General features: G+C 47.6%; 1 protein-coding gene and 1 long non-coding RNA gene across 2 annotated transcripts in view; both read right to left on the bottom strand.

Moving 5' to 3' along the window:
• LOC144115763 (uncharacterized) overlaps positions 1-20,297 on the bottom strand; it is a 69,253-nt gene that overhangs the window by 15,390 nt on the left and 33,566 nt on the right. The window lies entirely within an intron of this gene.
• LOC144115762 (uncharacterized) overlaps positions 17,145-20,297 on the bottom strand; it is a 78,786-nt gene continuing 75,633 nt past the window's right edge. The window contains exons 6-7 of the mRNA XM_077650262.1: positions 19,569-19,711; positions 17,145-17,247 (exon numbers count right to left, since the gene is read on the bottom strand). The gene's annotated coding sequence lies outside the window, so the exon portion shown is untranslated. The remainder of the gene's footprint in view (positions 17,248-19,568; positions 19,712-20,297) is intronic.

The raw sequence follows: 20,297 nt of genomic DNA, 5'->3' as shown, positions 1-20,297 counted from the left end.
TTAGAAGCGGTTGCCGCGCCGCGGCGCTGGCGTAGACTCCTGGAGCAGCAACAGCGCATCGTCAGTATGCATGGTGCGCGGCTAAGAGGGGCCGACGTGCTTGAGCAGCACAAAAGTCTTCTCTCTCGTTGCTTCTAAATCCGATATGACTCGGTACCCAGCAGAGATTTAGGCTTTGTCCTTTAGCTGCGGCTATTACTATGTTGTGTATGATATCACCAAGCATAGCAATGACTGCATTTCTAGAGTGGAGAGCTGTAAGTAAACATAGGGAGTCTGTAAATAATGCTGTTTGCGAGGTTCTCTTTTACTATTTTTTCAATGGCTACAGACACGGCGTAACATTCGGCAGTGAAGATTGATGCGCACTGTGGTAGCCTCACTGTATGATTGCAATTACCTTGTGCGACTACACTTCCAACGTAAAGATCTGTTTTTGAGCCATCTGTATAAAAAGCTGTGCAAGTACTGTATTTTTCCTGGAGTGCAAAAAATTCTTGTATTATATGCTGTGGTGGAGCTTGTTTTTTGCTGAAATGTGCAAGAGTGAGATCATAGATTTCCGGGAAATTGTACCATAGCGGCAGTGAATCTAGTCTTCCAGCAATGCCAGGCAATGTGTCCAGTACGCCGAGATTTTGGCACATCTCTTCAAAACGCAAGAGCGGTTTGTTGTTAAACAGTATTCTGGATGGGCACTTTGTGACTATTTGGTGACAGATGTGCCTGGGTAGCGAATGGATTTTTAGTATGTAGGAACACGTGAGCATCGTTCCTCTGTCTGTAAGTGATGGTTCGTTCGTTTCTACATACAGACTGTCTATGGGCGACGTCCTGTATGCACCAGTGGAAAGACGCAAGCCTAAATTATGTACTGGATCTGGCCGTTTAAGGTACGATGGCCTCGCTGACCCATACACTATACATCCGTAATCCAGGGTGGAGCGGACTACAGAGCGATAAATTTGTAAGAGGCATGTCCTATCGGCTCAACAGTGTTTTCTCGACAGCACTTTGAGTAAGTTTAGGGATCGAGAAGCCTTCTTTTTCAATGCATTTAGGTGAGGTAAGAAAGTGACCTTTCTGTCAAATGTTATACCAAGAAATTTATGCTCATTTTTCACTGGTAACTCTAATTCGTTCAGGCGTAGTGTGGGATCTGTATGTATGCCTCGTCTGAGTGAGAACAGAATTACCACCGATTTCTGTGGGCAAAACCGAAAACCATTTCTCTCCGCCCATGTTGCCAGTTTATATATTGTTATTTGTATTTGTATTTCACACGTTGATACATTGGAGGAAGTAGAAGCTATTTGAAGGTCGTCCACATAGACTGAGTACATAACGGAGCTTGGGATTATTTTCGTAAGAGAGTTCATTTTTCCAACAAAGAGAGTTGTGCCTAAAATACACCCCTGATGTACTCCGTTTTCCTGAATGAAACTCCTCGAAAGGATTGTACCCAGGCGGACATGAAATGAATAACGGTTAGATAAGAAGTCTTTTAGGCAGTTCAACATTCTTCCTCGGATGCCAAGCTCGGCAAGGTCTTGAAGAATTCCGAACCGCCAGGCCGTATCGTATGCCCTTTCTAAATCGCAAAATACAGCGAAACAGTGTTGCTTATGAACGAAAGCTTCTCAAACAGTATTTTCAAGACAGACTAGGTGGTCTGTTTAAAATCTTTTTAAAACCACACTCATGGGCATCAAGAAGTTCAGAGGATCGAAAGACAAACGTTAATCTTATATTAAGGACACTTTCAAAGGATTTTGCGAGGCAACTAGTTAGCGCGATGGGTTTGTAACTGCTAGGAGAGGTTGGGGGTTTTTCAGGTATAAGGAACGGTACGATAAGAGCTTTTTTCCAGGCTTGAGGTATTTTTCCCGAAACCCATACTGTGTTAAAAAATCTTAAAAGTGCCTCTACAGCAGGCTTGGAAAGATGGGCAAGCATTTCATGGTGTATTTGGTCGGGCCCTGGAGCAGTTTTCTTACCAGCAGACAGTACAGTGTTGATTTGCTGGAGTGCAATAAGACCATCATATTTTTCATTAGCACCTCCACTTGTTGGGAGCCTTTGTTTTTCGGCTATTACTTCTGTATTTTAGAAATGACTGCATATACAGTTGAGCCTCGTTATAACGAACACTGACATAGCGAATTATCGGTTATAGCGAACTAAATTCGAACTTTGCTTGGTTATGCTTCAGTTTTACGACATTTATTCTTTTATAACGAAACCGAAAATGCGAGATCCACCGCGATATCGGCTGTAATGAAGAAATATTAGGTTTACGCGAGGCTCAAAACGCTAAAGGTAGCATAAAAAGACCAAAATAAATATTGGAAGCCAATTCACAAGCACACTTTTTTTTTATCGTTTGAAAAGGTTGCAGAAAGTTCCGCGGCCAGGCACATCAATTGCGCGTTTGACTGGTCGCGCCACCTACGAACAGAGTGCAAAAACTCTGAAAGCTCATATGATGACAAAGATCCGAAGGGCGGCACCACTTGTCCAGCGGTGAAGACAAGCGCGGCAACACTGGCAACAGCGAGGCGGCGGTGGCGAGCCGGCATTGCGTAGAGAGCCTGCTTTGCGGCACCCTCGACATCATCTCAGTGCAGCGCCAGGTCGACATGGCAACGAAGCGGAAGGCGGTCTCGCTCGAGACAAAACTGCAGATATTGAGAGCTGTGGACAGTGGCCGCAAGAAAAAGGATGTTCCAGCGGAGTTCAGCGTTCCCCCAAGTACCTCATCCACCATTTTAGTCGCAAGAAAGAAGATTGAGGGCAACACCGAGGACGCTATAAAAGCTGACCATAAGCGAGTTAGGCCTTGCCATCACCCCCGGACGTGGAAGTGGGTTTGCTTTCAAGGTTTAACAAGGTGAGGGCACGAAACTTGCCAGAATCGGGAGCACTTCTTCAAACGAAGGCCATCAGCCTGGCCTGTGCACTAGGGCATGAAGATTTCCGTGCGAGCAGCGGTTGGCTGCCACGTTTTCAAGACAGACACGAGATCGCGTGCCACACATTGTCTGGCGAAGGGGCTGCTGTCGACGTGGAGACATGTGAAAAGTGGCTAGAGAACTTTCGGCCTCTGCTCCAGGAATACAACGAGCGCAACGTGCACAACGTTGACGAAACCGGCGTGTTTTTCAAGTTGTTGCCAGAACAGTAACTGGCAGTAAAGAATGAAACCTGCCATGGAGAAAAAAAGAACAAAGACTGGGTGACGGTTGTCGTTGCCGTGAACATGGATAGCTCACACAAAAGACGACTCACCGTAATCGGCAAGTCTGCACGTCCCAGGTGCCTGATAGGAGTCCGTAATTTGCAGGCTGCATACTTGTCTAACAAAAAGGCCTGGATGACGTCCAAGCTTTTCGAAGACTGGCTCAAAGATTTCGACCAGGACATGGAGAGGCAGCACAGGAAGGCCCTGTTGCTCTTGGACAACTATTCGGCGCACAAAGTCTCGATCGTGCTGAAGGCAGTTTGTTTGGTGTTTCTGCCACCAAACGCAACTTCTGCTTTGCAACCGTTGGACAAGGGCATTATCCTCTTGCATTGCTCAAGTGCAATTACCGGAAGCATTTGGTGATGCAACTGGTTTTCAAAGTCGATCGACGCAGATCAACAACCATCAACATCAAGACGACGCTTGAAATGTTGTATGGATCTTGGAATGAGGTGAGGCAGTCAACAATAAGGAACTGTATTGCAGAATGCGGTTTTGTTTTGCCTGCTGTCGAAGACGACGTTCAGCCTGATGAAAGCCTGGTAGAGCTGGACAATACTTGGGATCGACTGGCACTCCCAGGCATCGCAATTGATGATTTCGTTTCGGCCGATGAGAACTTGGCCGTGGCGCCTGAGACGACGGATCAAGAAATTGTGGATCGCGTCGTGGTCCCCGAGGATAACAGCAGCAGCGATAGCGCAAGGTGACAGCGAACGTGATGAACCACCAATAAGCAGTGTGGACGCTGTAGACATGGCCAGGAGGCTGAAAGGCTATTTGGAAAAACTGCCGACGACCAAACTGCTGAGGTAGAAAAGGCCCTCGTGTGCATGGACACTGTGGAAAACTTTACTCTGTTCAGTGCTGTGAAAAGCCACCAGACGAATATCACATCCTTCTTCAAATAAACGAACGCAGACCTGTTTTGTCAAACCTTGTTCTTTTGTAATTTGACTTTCGCATACTACGCTCTATTTTGTTTTAAATGCCACAAACCATAAGGAGACAGGTAAGCATTACCTCGTTTATAGTGGGTTCGAAGCCCGGAATAATGCATTTTAGTATTTAGAGTATTTGCGAGAGCCAAATTGCGGATTTGTCAGAGCCGATATTTACGCACACTGTTAAAACGAATATCGAGTATAACAAACTCATTTACGGTCCCGATGCTACTTCGTTAAAACGACGTTCGACTGTAGTGTGATGAACCGGAAACTACAGCGAAGTGCTCCCCCGATATGTCTGCCTGTTCCCCTACACTCGTTTGTGTACCAGGTGTAGTGAAAAGAAGAATTGTGAAAGGTGAGTAGCGGCCATTTAATTTTCAAACTTGCTCCCACATTTTTTTTGATGTGGTTGAGCTGTTTATAGAAGAGACACAAATTTGCCATGATGTTTTCTCTGCCTTGCACCAGATACCCCTCGCATGTGCTCTTGCCTTTTTGAAAAAAATAAGGTTCTCATGAGTTGGGTATCTGCGAAACACTCCCCAAGCATTATTCTGCAGTTTTTTTGCCTCCTTACAATCCCGTGTGTACCAAATTTTGTGGTTCTGGCACACCACTCCTGTGGATTTTGAAATTGATACATGTGCAGCAGAAAGAATGCATGTTGTGAACATTTCATTTATCTCATCTACGCTGTGGTTTTCTAAAATTATATCCTGTAAACTGGACTTTTTTTTTAAAACAATGCCCAATCAGCTAAATGTAGTTTCTAGCGCCGCGGTTTCGTTGAAATAACTGTTGGCGAGGATGACAGAACTATTATAACAGGAAGATGATCGCTTAAAATATGGATTGTCTAAAACACTCCAGTTCAAATCGCTAAAAACAGGCGGTAAACTAAAAGACAAATCTAATACGCTCATTCTCCCCGAGGATGGGGAACGGTATGTGGGTTTACACAAGTTCAGCAAACAGATATTAGTGGATAGAAAAAAATCCTCGATGAGCTGCCCTCTAGCGTCAGTTTTCTCGCTTCCCCAAAAACGAGAATGTGCTTTAAAGTCGCCAACAACCAGGTATGGCTCTGGTAGCTGCTTTCAAAGACCCTCCAAGCCAAGCAGTGTTATTTTCAGCTGTGGCTCGATATATACAGAGCAAACCGTAATGGTTTTATGTGCAAGCAGAGTGGCTGCTACAGCCTCAAGTCTTGTTTATAGTTTATGCTCACTAGCCAGGACACCATTTTTCACTATAATTGCCCCACCTCCTGACAGCCTGCTCGCCTGTTCTCGGTGGCGGCAGAAAACCGTATAATTCTTAAGAAAATTATTGTTTTGAGGCCCTAAATTTGGCTCTTGTAGACATAACGCAACAGGAGCGTGTGCTCCTAGGATATCTTTTATGTCACTGTAGTTATTCATAAGTCCTCTATAGTTCCATTGCATCATGAAAGCCATCTTAATTTTATTTTCCTATGTAGTTAAAACTAGATCAAGTTATTTATGGCCCCTTGATTCGGGGCCTGTCTGTTTTTGACCGATCCAGACAGCTCCGCCGACCACCTGACGTGGATGGCACAGGGCTACCGTGGGTCGTGTCCATTGCCTCTGCAGAGGCGCTCGACAACCGTGCAGAGAGCACGTGGACATTAGAGTTGGACCTCGACCTGTGGGAGGAGGTCTTGGGGGCCACGGACACGGGGGTCTGCGAGGCCTCTTTTTGGCTTGGCGGGGTAGTGTTACCTACTCCACCTGGGGGCGCGGATGGCCTCGCTACAGGTTCACTGCGAGTGGCGTGGGCAGGTGCCGAAGCCTGTTGTGGTGCGCCGCGCCCACGCACCACATCGCCGAAGTTTGTTTCTGCTGTGAAGGAGTATGAGCTTGTTTGTGTGCATCACCTTCTTGCTTCTCTGAACGAAATGTTTCAGTAGTTTTGAGTGTGATTATTGCTTTTTCTTTCTTCCAGTACGGACACGCCCTGGAGTATGCAGCATGGTCTCCCCTACAGTTTTGCACAGCGTCGGGCGCCGTCGCAGTCATCAGAAGAACGATCTTTTGAAGCACATTTTGCATAACTTTTACCATCGTGGCAACTCACTGAACCGCGGCCGAACCTTTGGCAGTTAAAGCATCGTCGAGGGTTAGGAATGCAGGGTCTCACATTTATTTTTAGATAACCCACTTCATTTGAGTCTGGGAGAATACTATGTGCAAATGTCAAGACTATGTGCTTTGCTGAGATTTCTTTGCCCTCTTTTCTTATTCTTATCCCGTGGACATCAACGACGTTTTGTTCAGCAAGCCCTTCTTTGATTTCTTCTTCAGTGAGGTGGAGAAAATCATTCTCTGAAATTACACCACGGACCGTACTGAGGGATCGGTGGGCAGATATCGATACAGGGATGTCACCTATAGACACAATGTTGGAAAGTTTTGACTGTTGGACGCTTTCTTGGAGTTCCAGTAAGAGGTCTCCACTAGCCATTTTTGTAAACTTATAGCCAAAGCCCAAGGCACCCGTCAAACATTTTTCTACAATGAATAGGGGGATTATTCCAGGAGATTTATCAGTTTCCTCACTATGAATCACCTCAAACTTAGGGAAACTTTGTTTCTTTTTTTAATGAAATTCTGAGTTACATCGGTACTCCCTCTCTTGTTAGGGCGATCAGTTGCTGAGAGAACGTTAGCCATAGAATAAATGTGTTTTTTGGATACGATGCCAGCCACCCACCATGGAGCCCAACTTGGGGACGGGACAGAAACTTGCAAGCAAGTCCTGCCCACGCCAGCTGTACACCCCAACTATAACCCAATATGACGCAACTCAGGGTGGTTGGCCACACAAGGTTATCCCTCGCCGCCAGGAAAAAAGGAAGAAACTAGAAGTGAGTAGGAGACAGGAGACTTGTGAGAAAGGGGTAGGAAAGTGAAAGATAGAGGGAAGGATAGCAAAAGACGACTGCCGATTTCCCCCGGTCGGGTCAGGCCGGAGGTGCTGTCTACAGGAAGCTGGGGCCAAAGTGGTGCGTTGCCTCCGCCGAGGGGCCTTAAAGGTCCAAACGCTCGGCATCGGCTCAACCACCAAGATCCCCTTTTCCCCGAACACTGCAATGCCACGCACGGCGAAGCGCGGGTGCTCGGCTCCGTGGTGATGCACTGTTCACCATCATCCCCTGCGGGAATGTCCTTGCTTGCGGATGCTCAGGAACCCGTGGTGTCACCACTCACCAATGCCTGCAAGCTGCAGACACCCCCCTGAGGGGCCCGGGATACTGTTTACACGTCCTGGCAACCTCGATTTTAGATGTTTTTAATTGTTGTTCTGCGAGCCCTAATTTTACCCTTGAACTACCTCAGCATGAGTCACTGCAGTTTTTAGATATTCGTTTTTATTTCAATGACCCTGGGCATGTATGCTGGACGTATGCGCTGCGTACCAAGATGTCTTTGCTTCCTTTTGTCTCAGCCCATTCAAAGCTAGTAAAAAGAGGGATAGCCATGTCACGCCTTCATGCAGCACTCTTGAAATCGTGTCATCACAAGACAAACGAAAGCTTCAGCACCCAAGTCAAGCGTCTAGAAAATTCTGGATACCCTCTTGACGTGATTGTCGCCGTTGCAGAAACGTTGACAAAAAAGAAAAAAAGACTTTCGCAAAGGCGCACAGAAGAGGAAAAGAAAAGAAGCGTCATTGTCACGCGGTACATGAATCATGTGTCCCATAATCTCAAGAGAATTGGAGCAAAATTCGAAGTCGATGTCGTTATTAACGCGCCGTGCAGAATATCGATGCTTTGTCGCATGGTGACAGGCAAGGGCCAGAAGAAATATGGGTGCTGTAAAAATCATGCAGAACGTTTTGTTCTGTGCAACGAAGGTGAGAGAGAGAGAGAGAGAGCTCTTTATTGGAAGGCATAGAATTTAGCCTCGCTGGCATGCTACTCTGCGTGGCGATGAGAATGTGGGAGATAAATACTGACAGAAAGCATTGCGGGAGAGGTTAAATTAAAGAGAAAAAAGAAAGGAAGAAGGTGTTGTTTATTATCCCTCTGAGCTGTGGTCAAGTCTACATCGGTCAGACGGGCCGCTGTCTAAACGACCGATTAAGGGAGCATGATGATTCCCTAGGTAACGGTTACGGCTCGAATCTATCGCCTCATTGTAAGGACTGCAAATGTCACCCTCTGCTGACAAACACTTCGATAATCGGTCGGCACGAAGGAAGGCTCGAACGTGAGCTGTTTCAAGTGGTAAAAATCGCTCAGAGTGGCAGATGTCTCAGCACGCCCTCAGTACTTGCGACCCAGAAAGAGCAGCGTTTTCTGATTTCTTAACAATCTGTTATGTATTCATTGTCTCCACCCTTCCCACAACTCTTGCTCTTTAAGTTTATTTTCACCATTCTTACGAATGAGGCTTTGCGCATGCGTGACGGCTCCTGTACGGTACTGCGTACTTCAATAAATGTTTCGAAAGTTTGCACTCGTCCCATACACTTCTCTGCTGTGTCCTTGTGTCTTCGCGCTACCAACACATCATGATGACCTACCAACAGGCTCGAATTTCTGCTCTATTAGAATGTTCAGTCACAACTGACCATACTCGTGGCAACGATAACCTAACTGTGTCTGAGCAGTATAATCAAGTATGCAATCGCTGCAATAAAGTGATGTGGGGCATGCTCCGGTGTGCAAGCACCGCCAGCCAAGTGCACACCTCACCCCGTGGATGCAGCTTGTTTTTCTCTTTTCCATGAGAGAATGAGGAGCTCGTCGGGTCGTCTGGAGGTGTCGCCATCTCATGTCACGTCTGTCATGGCAAGCATACCTGAGACGTGAAATGACTTGCAATGACTGAACAAGCGAGACATCACATATCACGTGACATCACTGTGATGATGTGGATTATGCCATTGTGTGGTTCCAGGAGGACAAAAAAAAGGGTGGCCGCGTGCGCTGCGAGCCGGTGTACACGCAGGATCGAATGTCAGAGCTAGGCTTCGAGATAGTCGTGGCAGCATGTCGCTGAGTGGCAGGATGTTCTTTTTGGAGCTCGGCATTCTCCCCAAGGCCAGCTAGCCTGCACCGGTCGGGTACCGAGGTTCAGGGTCTGGCTGCCCGCACAGCACCACAGTACCCTGCTGCAGACTCATGCCTGCTTTTCCATGGCCAGGCAGCCTACCAACAAGCACCTGCCTGCTGATGCCAGCTTACCAGCAGCCAGGCGGCCCACAGACGCACTCCTCCCTGCTGATGCAGGTCTGCCGTTGGCCAGGCTGTTTCTGCCACCTGCCTACCTGCTGATACCGGCCTCCTGGTATGCAGGACGTTACCACGAGCTGATTGCCTGTGGATACCTTCCCCGGTGACCAGTTGTCGCCGACAACCAACGTCGACAGTCATCTACCTGCAGCACATGGTGGCAGCACAACGGAGCAGCACGCACCGGAACCTACAGTAGGACATTGGTGTTCCTCTTGTCGAACCCCTCTAGGCTGCTTTAAGTGCCCCGTAGTGTATGTGTGTGTGTGTTAGCGTGCTAGTGGGCTAGATATGCCGAATTTTGTCCCCGCTGCTGAAGAAAAACAGTGCTTCGATGCTGAATGCGACCTGTTTATTGCCCAGAGCTCCTGAACGGACCTGGACCCTTAACTACATCACAATATGGTGAGCCTGCCAGGATTCGTCAGCGAGAGGGCCGAGTAACAGCCCCATATTCACGCAAAGCACTAAGCTTGAGCGACGATGGACCTAGAGCATTTAGCCACGTAGGGCGCGCAACTGGGTTTCTCGGGTGCTGAGCTGAGGGAGTGGGTAGACAATGAACGTGTAGCGCAGAGGGCAGAGCAGGCTGCAGAAAGAGAGGAAAGTCAGGCAGCCACTGCGAGAGAGAAAGAGATTCTGGAATTGAAACTCAGATTCCAAGAAGAAACTTGCAGTAATGAGACTGATCATGTCGAAACCTTTCCAGCATCAAATCATGACATTTCTCTCAACCCACAAAAACTGTTACAGTTGTTCGATCAGCGGCGCGATGATTTGCATACATACGTTCAGCGTTTTGAGCCTGCAGCAATGGGACAGGACTGGACTCAAGATAAATGGGCTTTGGCCGTAAGCATGTGCCTCACAGGCGAGGCGTGAACTGTGATCGGTCGAATGACTGCCACTGAGTCGGCAGATTATCAAAAAATAAAGAAGGCGTTCCAGCAGCGAATTAGATTCACTGCTCAGGGTTAAAATGGCAAATTTCGGAGGGCTCGAGCTCAGGATGGTGAGACAGGGAAACAGTTAGCAGCCAGGCTTTCTGGTTACTTCGACCACCGGATTGAAACGGCAAATGTTACCAAGACATTCGAAGACCTGCGCAACCATATGATTTCTGAGCAGTTCCTCCGATGTTGCCATCCGAAGCTCGTTATCTTCTTGAAGGAGCGAGAGTGCAAGACACTTGATGGGCTGGCCGACACAGCTGATTGCTTCCAGGAAGCGCACAACTTTTCTAATCCCAGCAAAGTCCCTAATGTAGCGAAAGAACCCAGTAAGGCCTCTGTCGACCCGCTGAAGAAGGCACAATTAAGGTGTGCATGCTAAGCAATCGTCCGGGGCATCGGGCTTCCGACTGTCACAGCTCCACTAAAGAGGTGCCCAGGTGCAATTCTTGCGGCAAGATCGGGCACCGGACGGAGAATTGCAGAAGTCGGCACCCGAAGAAAGAGCAGAATGCCGCTTCCCGTCTTACTCGTGCTCTCCCACCTGCCCCGCCTGCCAGCACTAAACAGCCAAAACATGTAAAACAAAAGGCTCCGTTCCTAGTGGTCATGACCAAAACATGGGGAACGTGCTTCAGCCTACAACGGGTAGGATGCGAGGTGCGGAATGATTAGCGACTACAAAACTCGTTCGCGTTCTTCAAGACAAGGGCAGTAATGCTGTCGTTATCCGCCGGAGTTTGGTTCCAAAGAACTACGTGACAGGACGCACAGGGACACAATATCTCTTTGACGGTACTGTCACCCAATTAGCCGAGGCAAGAGTGCAAGTGCATACGCAATACTACTCTGGAGAGGTGACAGCACTTTGCATGAAATGCCCCTTGTACGACCCCGTGCTCGGAAACATCCCAGGTGTCAGGGAACCACACGACCCGAACCCAGGCTGGATGAACCCACGTATTAGCATGACGCGGCACCAGTTCCTCAGGAACACCTAATGCTGGGAAAATCGGAGCGTTGTGTTAACGCCGTGGCCAAGACACAAGAGGACACGTTATCCCCGTTGCACGTGCCACGAATCCAGTGCTGTTAGCTGAAAATACCAGTTAGCTGAAGAGCAGCGGAAGGGTGCAACACTCAAACAGCTCTTCCATAAAATCAGTAAGGAGTTTATATCCAGTAAGGGTCATAAATACTTCTTCTGTGAAGAACGAAATATTCTTTACCGGCATTATTCCATGTCGACTGGCAGGAATTTCGAACAGGTTGTTGTACCCGTTCCGTTCAGGTCGCCAATTCTACACAGAGCCCATGAAAGCATTATGGCCGGGCACCAAAGAATACAACGAACGACCGATCGTGTACCGGAGGATTTTTATTGGCCTCACCTACACGGAGATGTCGCCCGATTCGTTAAGTCGTGTGATAAATGCCAAAGAACAACACCAAAGGGCAAGGTTGGCATTGCACCACTCGGCAACATACCACTGATCACTACTCCTTTCGAGCGTGTTGCCATCTACCTCATCGGGCCTTTCTCACCCAAGTCCGATAAAGGCAACTGATATATGCTCACGCTGATGGATTTTTTGACACGTTATCCTGATGCCGTCGCGCTTCCTGCCATTGACGCTGTGCACGTTGTAGAAGCGCTAGTCAAAATGTTTTCCCGCATTGGTATCCCAAAGGAAATTGTGACTGAGCATGGGGCCATGTTTACCTCCGACCTCATGAAGGAAGTCAGCTGACTTCTCTCCATCAAGCTGCTCAAGAAGTCACCTTATCACGTGATGGCGAATGGCCTCGTGGAGAAATTTAATGGAACTTTGAAGACAATGCTTAAGAGAATGTGCCAAGAAAAGCCTCGGTCATGGGATAGGTATTTGGCACTGTTGCTCTTCACTTACCGTGAAGTTCCACAGGTTAGTCTTGGGTTTTCCCCGTTCCAATTGATCTATAGATGCCATGTGCGAGGGCCACTGACAGTACTCAAGGAGCTCTGGACAAATCAGATTATCGATGGAGAAAGTTGCTCAACGTACACCTATCTCATCAACCTCAGAAACCGCCTGGAAGACACATGGAAACTTGCTCATGAGAAACTGCAGAAAGCAAGCCAGAAGCAGAAAATATACTACGACTGGGAGAGTCACCCCAAAAGGTTAAGCCCGGGCACAATGTTCTGATTTTTCTGCCCACAGACTCCAACAAGCTGTTCATGCAGTGGAAAGGTCCATACGATGCCCCTAAACGCAAAAACGACGTGGATTACCTTGTGGAGCTGGGGCAAAAGAGCAAAGTTTTTCACATAAATATGCTTAAGGAGTACAAAGAGCACAATCCTTTGGTGATGCTGCAAGTATCGACCGCATCCGAAACCGACCAGCCAGGGGCTACTAATTCGAAATAACTGTTGTGAATACCGACATCTTCGAATTACGGAGGTTTTGCCCCACTGAAATGCACAAGGCTGTGCAGGAACCCCAGCATCAGTTCGAATTAACCGTCAGTTCAAATTAATCGAGTCCGAATTACCGAGCTGTACTACACCTCAGAGAACAGTGAAAAAAAAAGCTCATGCGACATTTGTAGCTTGGTTACAAATATAATGCGAAGTGCTTCCTGAAACAGACAATTTGAAGGGGCCATGACATGGTCGTTCTTCATATTGCAGTTTTGTGCTTCAGTAACTAATACAAGAGCTTATGATTCAGTTTCCGAAATTTGGCTGCCCTGGAAGCACTCTATATTCTGAAAAATGCAATCGAAACTGAGAACGGGAAACTCCTCCCACCGGCAGCGACCGCCATATTGAATGCTATCGCGACGTCACCAGGCCATACACGGAGCAACGTCGTCTGCTCTCGTCGCTGCAATGTGCGCAGCCAGGTGTCTTGCCCCCGTAATTCAGCGGGCGATCGAAGTAGCAGTCCTCCCCCATATATGAGTGACTGGCGCCGCAAAAGCGTTAATAATAGTAACGCAGTTATTCTCCGGTATAGGTATAGGTTCCGGTTACACTAGGCCGATGGGACGGCAATCGGCGGTCAGTTGGCTGGTCGGTATGAAAAATGCCATCACTGACGCACTGGTCTGTCAAGCTAGACCAACGACAATGCCAGCACGATCAACGACCCCGTATCGCAGTAGTGTAAAAAGTGAACTTAGTGGGAACCGGAATAGCGGACTAGTTGGTATGACATTCTAAAAACTTAAGAATTTTAAAACTTATTCAACCTGATGCTAGCCACGGCTACATACGCGATGTGCGTGCACCAGCGAAGAGGTGCTTTCATTCGGTGCCTGCGCATAGAACCTATCGGCGAGGCAATTGAGCGACACGGGCAGAAAACGCCGCACAACGGTGCCCCTCGTCGCCGTCGCCTGGGCTTGCGCAGCCGAGCGAAAGCTGCACTCCCGGTGAATAGACGGCCCGAAAAACTGCGCTTGTGTACCTTACCGTTATCGAAAAAAGCGAAACGAGCGGCCGCACTTCATATCTTCACACTGTCTAACTAATCAGCGGGGAACACTTGCCAGATGCTTGAATTTCAGCTCGGATGGCGGACCACTGGCCCCTGTCGTGACGAGGCCTAGCGAGTGCGATTCGTGTGTGCAATTTCGGCGATTGCGGACAGCGAATTCGCAAGTTTTAGAGCCTGAAAATAGCTGTAGAGAGTAGTTTTGGCCAGAGTGCCCTCAAAGCGAACTCTACCTACATCGCAGGGCACGAGTACAATAAGGGGAAAGCGCAGATATGTGACCCGGTCTGCACAGCATGTGCTGAAGGCAGCCGGGAGCAGCCATCAGCATCAACTGTGGACAACAAATCTCGTTGTTTTCATTAATTCAAGTAATTCCCGAACGTATCTTTAGCTAGAGCGCTTCAATATCAAATACTGATGACATAAGAGGAAGCAGATACAATTAGCGGGAAGCGCCAGATATGCGAAGCGTTTCTCGTGCAGGCGATATAGCATCAGCGGCAGTTCATGCAGTGTTATCATAGTGTGTAAATGAGTAAAACTACAATTTGTGAGCAATACTACGTAATATTTAAGATAAGGAGAGCCCACCTGACGTTTTATCCCAAGCAAACGAGCAGTACTGTTGGCGCATAGCTATGTAAACAACCCCTGCGCGGGGCTGCAGTTGTCGTGATCGTCGCATTCCTAGGTCACAATGTGCACGCACAGTAAACGCTAAATGATGTACTATTATTTTCAAGCACTCATTTAGACGACGGCGACTATTCATCGGTGCGGGCAGTGAAAGCATTCGAGTCGGGTAGGGTTTTGCAAGCGGCTTGGTTCCTGCAAAACGGTTCTACGAGCCGAAGGGGATGTATGTTCAACTTACAAATGCACACATACCACGGGGAAGTCGTCTCATTCGGCACTTTTCTCTACTCCTTTCGTGCCTCAAGGTTATTCTAGTGCCACCTTGTGATAACTTGTTTAATTATCGAACCGATGAATAGCAGACAAGAAATTGGTAGCCAGCACATCGGCAAAGGCATGCACAGCACGTGCCGCTTTTCACATACGGGAGCACTTGATTGCACAAAAGGGACCATACTCATAACATAAAACTAACATGTTTCACAGCGTAAATAATAAAGCAGGGGTGCATCGATTTCTGTTTCCTCAACAATCACATGTCGGGCGCCACGAGCAAGTCCGCTTTCTTAAGGATCACTCAGCTCGCGTACTACGCTGAAGGCTTCTGAAAAGAAAACACGGAAAATACATTTTATTTCGATAAGCTAAAAAAGGATAACTTTTCGAGTGGCCGCCGTCTACGGTGTGCATGCAAGCACCTCAACAGCGCGCAGCAAACAACGCGGGGCGGGTATGCCCCTCTGACGTCAGTGATCAGAGGTTGCCAGACCAGCAAGCAGTTCGCAGAAGAAACTGAGAAAATTCGTTTTAAAAACGTTTACCGCACAGAATCAACTGAAACTTGGGCGAATTTTATTTTAACAATTTGAGAATTAAATGCGATAAACAGGGTATGCGTGAAAATAGGCTGTCATGGCTCCTTTAAGGAAACATTTGGTGTTATAATGTATGATAATGGCAACACTGTTTTGACAGGCGCCAATGTCGTGAATCTTCCCATACAAGCCGCCGCGGTGGCTGAGTGGTTATGGCGCTCGGCTGCTGGCCCAAAAGACGCGGGTTCGATGCCGGCCGCGGCGGTCGAATTTCGATGAAGGCGAAATTCTAGAGGCCCGTGTGCTGTGCGATGTCAGTGCACGTTAAAGAACCCCAGGTGGTAGAAATTTCCGGAGCCCTTCACGACGGCGTCTCTCATAGCCTGAGTCGCTTTGGGACGTTAAACCCCCATAAACTAATCCAAACCATCTTCCCATACAAGCGTGTGGGCATGTTAACACCAGAGCCACGGCATTTGAAGCACTAGCTGGCTTGAGCAGATGGGGGAGCAAGCATGTCAAGACATAGACAGAACTTCATTCATTACCAGGTTCTACCTTTCAAGAGAACTCAGACAATTAAATTCATCAAATTTCTATCACTCCATTACTTCTGCTGATGTCCACAAACACAATACAATCAAAAAATAAAATGTTACCACTAACACACAATTTTGCAAAAAATGTAAAATGCATGAATTTTGGAAGAAACACTAAAAATATAGGGGGTTTTAAGTATCCCACACAAATTGCTAGAACCACATTTCATCGAAAAGGAAGGCATCATATTGCCGCACGCAAGAACTCGCACAGCGCGCAGAGGAAGCTCGCCAACTAGCGCGTGTGCGCATCAGACCTCAGCGGAGTATGATGCACGACGCTACAATCATCGCCACAGACGTGTCATATATGAACCTGGCGACAAGGGGTGGGTCTGGACGCCTATTCGCCGCCGTGGGCTCTCCGAGAAACGACTACGGCGATACTTCGGGCCCTATGTTGTGCTGAGACGTTTCACCGACGTAACGTATGAGGTGGTGCCAGACGGGTTATCGACATCCAAACGACGCCAGCAACAAGTCGACGCCGTCCATCTTGTACGTATGAAGCCATACTACTCGGACTGATCTTGACCTCCTACTTCCTTTTCTTATCACTGAGACGATGCTTCCTGAGGAGGGGGGCAAGTGCCACATGCAAGAAGACTCAAAAGATGACGACTGGATCTACGAGCGCAATGCTAAAAGAGGAAGAAGCTGTAAACGCGCAGGGACTCTGTCTGGTTGACCAGTAAACCGTTTTTATCCTCGGGGTTTTACCGAGTCGTGACAATATGAACAAGTGATGCGCTTATTGTTTCCTACGACAGCCCATAAGTTTCCCTCATGCAATGATGTGACCATTTACCTGGTCTATGTCTATAAATGCCTCGCATGTGGACTGCTTTGTGGCTCACAGGCTGTGGAATGTGATGCACATGTGTGTATGAAATCGGTGTGCAGATCATATCAATTGAGCTAGAACTGCACAACCTCCAATCTGTTTTTCTACACAGTATTGTTTTCTGCATTCAACACATTCCGTGGCACCCCATCATGAAACGCAAGCACCAAAGGAACCGTTTTTGGTGAGGGAAGCACTCGCTGCAAGTGAAACTGACTATGCGATTTTGTGTCACTCAGTCTATATCAACCACATGCGGAGACCACATGCAAAGCAAACAGACAGCGCCAGCGCATACACTAAACCTGCAGTGCACCCAACCACCATGGCTACTGCAAATGAGCATCACCTGGTCCTGCTGTATGTGCCGCCACGGCCACGTTGTGGGCCAGGAAAGTGGCCTGGGCCCTGGCCATTGGATCAGCGCATGGAGACGTACATGACCTTGCCGCTATCTCCTGCAGAGAAACCAGTGTGGGAGCCACACATTATTACTACTAGAAGCACTGCATGTGGCGACAGGCCAACTAAATGACCAGCCAGCCCATCCCGTTTGCAAAGTGACTTTTTATCCAAGCAACATTCACACATATCCATCACTAGTGTCTCCGCTAAATGCTGAAACATGTTAGGCACTTCACCAGCACCTTTCATCATATATGTACAGTGAAAGCACGTGAATTCAGATTTCATCAATCTGAACTTCTATATCATTCGAAAAGTGTGACATGGTCCGCCCACACACTATTAGAGTCTATGTAAACCATGCGGCGGGCTCTGTTGCGGGCTATATCTATGTGCCACCACGACTAGGCAGCCTGTGCAAACGGGAGGCTCCACTGCCTCTAAGGACGATATGTGGAGAGGGCAAAAACGGCAGGATGACCGGACCGGAGAGCGGGGGAGGCTCTAGCTCATGTTAGCGGCAGCATGGCAGCGGCAACTGGCTGCGTGACCTCCGAGATGTGTACCTGACTGTTGCTTGTAGCTACTGATTTTGAAGGCTTCAGAAGCTTGCTACGTTAGGCTTTGCTGTTGAGCAGTGGACGACACGACCAGTGCCAAGATACAACGAATAAGGCACATCGCAGTGTCTCCGGCACTCCGAAACCACAGCCGTGCACAAAACCCCGTGTGCTAAACCAGAGAATTGAAGCTTTCGCTGATATTTGCTGTGTGTCTTTGTCTCAATTTTCCAGTGCCCTCTGCATCATATTCCGTGCAATTGGTAGTAGCAGTCACCCCAAGTTAAACATACGGAGAGTACAAGGGTGCAGTAATTTAGAAATGTCATCCATCTGCGGTAAATACCTTGCCAAAACGCCTAAAAGGAAGACTGAAACCATGTGTGAAGTCAACATTGGTCTGTTATCGAAACAGGATATTCCCTTTTAAAAAGCACACTCATTCGTTCAGTGCCTCACAGCAACCCGGGGTCAGAAGGATGGAAAATTGGGCAAAATGCAACTGTCGTGGAGACTTTTGCTTCTCAACATACACGGTTGAGCAGCTCCCGCGGCTCAAAGGTGTGAAAATGCGAGTGGCAGAGGTTACATAGCCATTTTGGTCAAAAACCAGCAGTCGCAGAATGGCCACATGCTGCCGTATTTTTCAGCCTTCGCGACCATGCTCACGGGCAATAGCCCTTTCTTCACGACTCCGGCACAGCCCTCCACTACAAAAATCGGATGCGTTGAAAGCCGCCTGTCTCTTCTTCAGTTTTCTAGTTGAAGAGGAGGCCTTCTGCTCAGGTCCAGCTTTAGAACAGAAAGTGTTGGCCGTTACCTTCCGGGGAAGAAAAAAAAAGAAAGGCAATCGTGGAAATTTTTAGAACAATAAAAAGGGAAAATCTCACTACCTGGCTGCTTCACGATGGCAGTTAACCATATCTTTTGTTCGCTTTCATTTGTTCGGACTTTGAATTATTCAAACTGCGTGCATTACGAATTAATCAGTTTTACCTTCTTTCATACTAACCTGTACAAATATTCAAACCGCCAATTTAGTAAAGCTCATCAACATCTGCAATTCTTCAGGACTTACAAGCCTTGACCTTGAAATTACCATTGATATCCTCATTTCTCAATCTTTAAATGTCCTTCACATTACTTGGGCTTTAATGCCTCACGTTACCACAGTTTGTCTTCAAGGAAAGTCACCATTCTTGAACTCATCTCCACGTTTCTTCCAGCTACTTACCGCTTGTCGCTACACTTCATGCCCCCAGGATACCATGCTGGGGCTCCTTTTTCTTCTCTTCCACACAATGAGGCTTCCTACTCAATGCACTGCTTTTAGGAATCTGCTTTATGCAGCACATCCCCAGTCAGATCACACAATAGCCACACATCCCAATGTTAAAACTCTGCATAAACGATACAAATTGCACTGTCCATAATCAATGACAACCAACCCCAGTTTAAACTTACTATCAAAGAAGACAAATACTGTGTATCCATTAATGCCTTTTAACATTAACAAAAAAACACACGGTGCAAAATACACAGCCTCTCAAAGCTGAGGCACACCATGGTGCTTTGGATTCTCGCAGCACATAACTTCACCTGACTGCATGCAGTATTACGCAAAAGCAAATAACAAGATGCACAGCTGCGAATGCAAAATTAAGGCCGATTTCGTAGTGTGCCCTACCTGCAGTCTTTTGCAACACACATTAAATTGGCACTCAGGAACTCTGCCAGCAACTATCACACTGCTTACCAAGCATATATTCAGGCAGAGAGCAGTCCCACGAAACCAGTGGCCCCGAGATACCCACCTGGGAGATTCTGTACTAAGCCAGCCAGCAGACCCACAGGCGGCCAGGTGCAGCTGGTCTCTGGCCACAAATGGAAACTCCGTGACCACCACAGCTGACCAGCGGCGTGCAGAGCCCAGCCGGGCCCACACCAGGGCACCCACCTGCATGCAAAGATTGCTCACTAGGGGCCTCTGAATACTGCAGGCATGCTGTGTCAGTTCCACTGTATCGAAGATAAACCTTTCCCCTGGGCTGATTGATTGGTGACTTTGCCATCCTGGCAGTACAAAAAGGTTGGGATCAGGCAAAGACAAACAGACAAACACACAAGGATGGCACTCAGCTTTCAAGTGCATTTTGTTTCATGCATTGATGTGCGTTCTCTGACCAACTTTTAAGCATGCCCACTGAGTCATATCAAAATGGTATGAATGCAATAAAAATCGAAAGAAAACAGTGCCAGGAATCAGGCAGTACAAAAAAAAATTACGGGAAAATCATACATCTGAAGTGACAATTCTGCAAAGCAGCTGAATTTATCCCCAATGATTACCTTGACGGTTTTACCCACCCTCTCTGTGACTCAGCATCTACGATTGTGCACACCACTTTTGGAACTTTATTCGAAGCATCTAGAGCTGTTTTCACGATGTCAGAAACATTTGGAATCCCTGCTCGACAGAATGGTAGGGCCATTTCGTGCCTAGAAAAAAAAGAATCACTTTTCAAAAACAAGAAATAAAGACT

Source organism: Amblyomma americanum, chromosome 1, assembly GCF_052857255.1.
Source record: "Amblyomma americanum isolate KBUSLIRL-KWMA chromosome 1, ASM5285725v1, whole genome shotgun sequence".
NCBI classification, from domain to species: domain Eukaryota; kingdom Metazoa; phylum Arthropoda; class Arachnida; order Ixodida; family Ixodidae; genus Amblyomma; species Amblyomma americanum.
The sequence above is the reverse complement of the archived record's forward strand: the minus strand, read 5'-3'. Positions and strand labels throughout refer to the sequence as shown.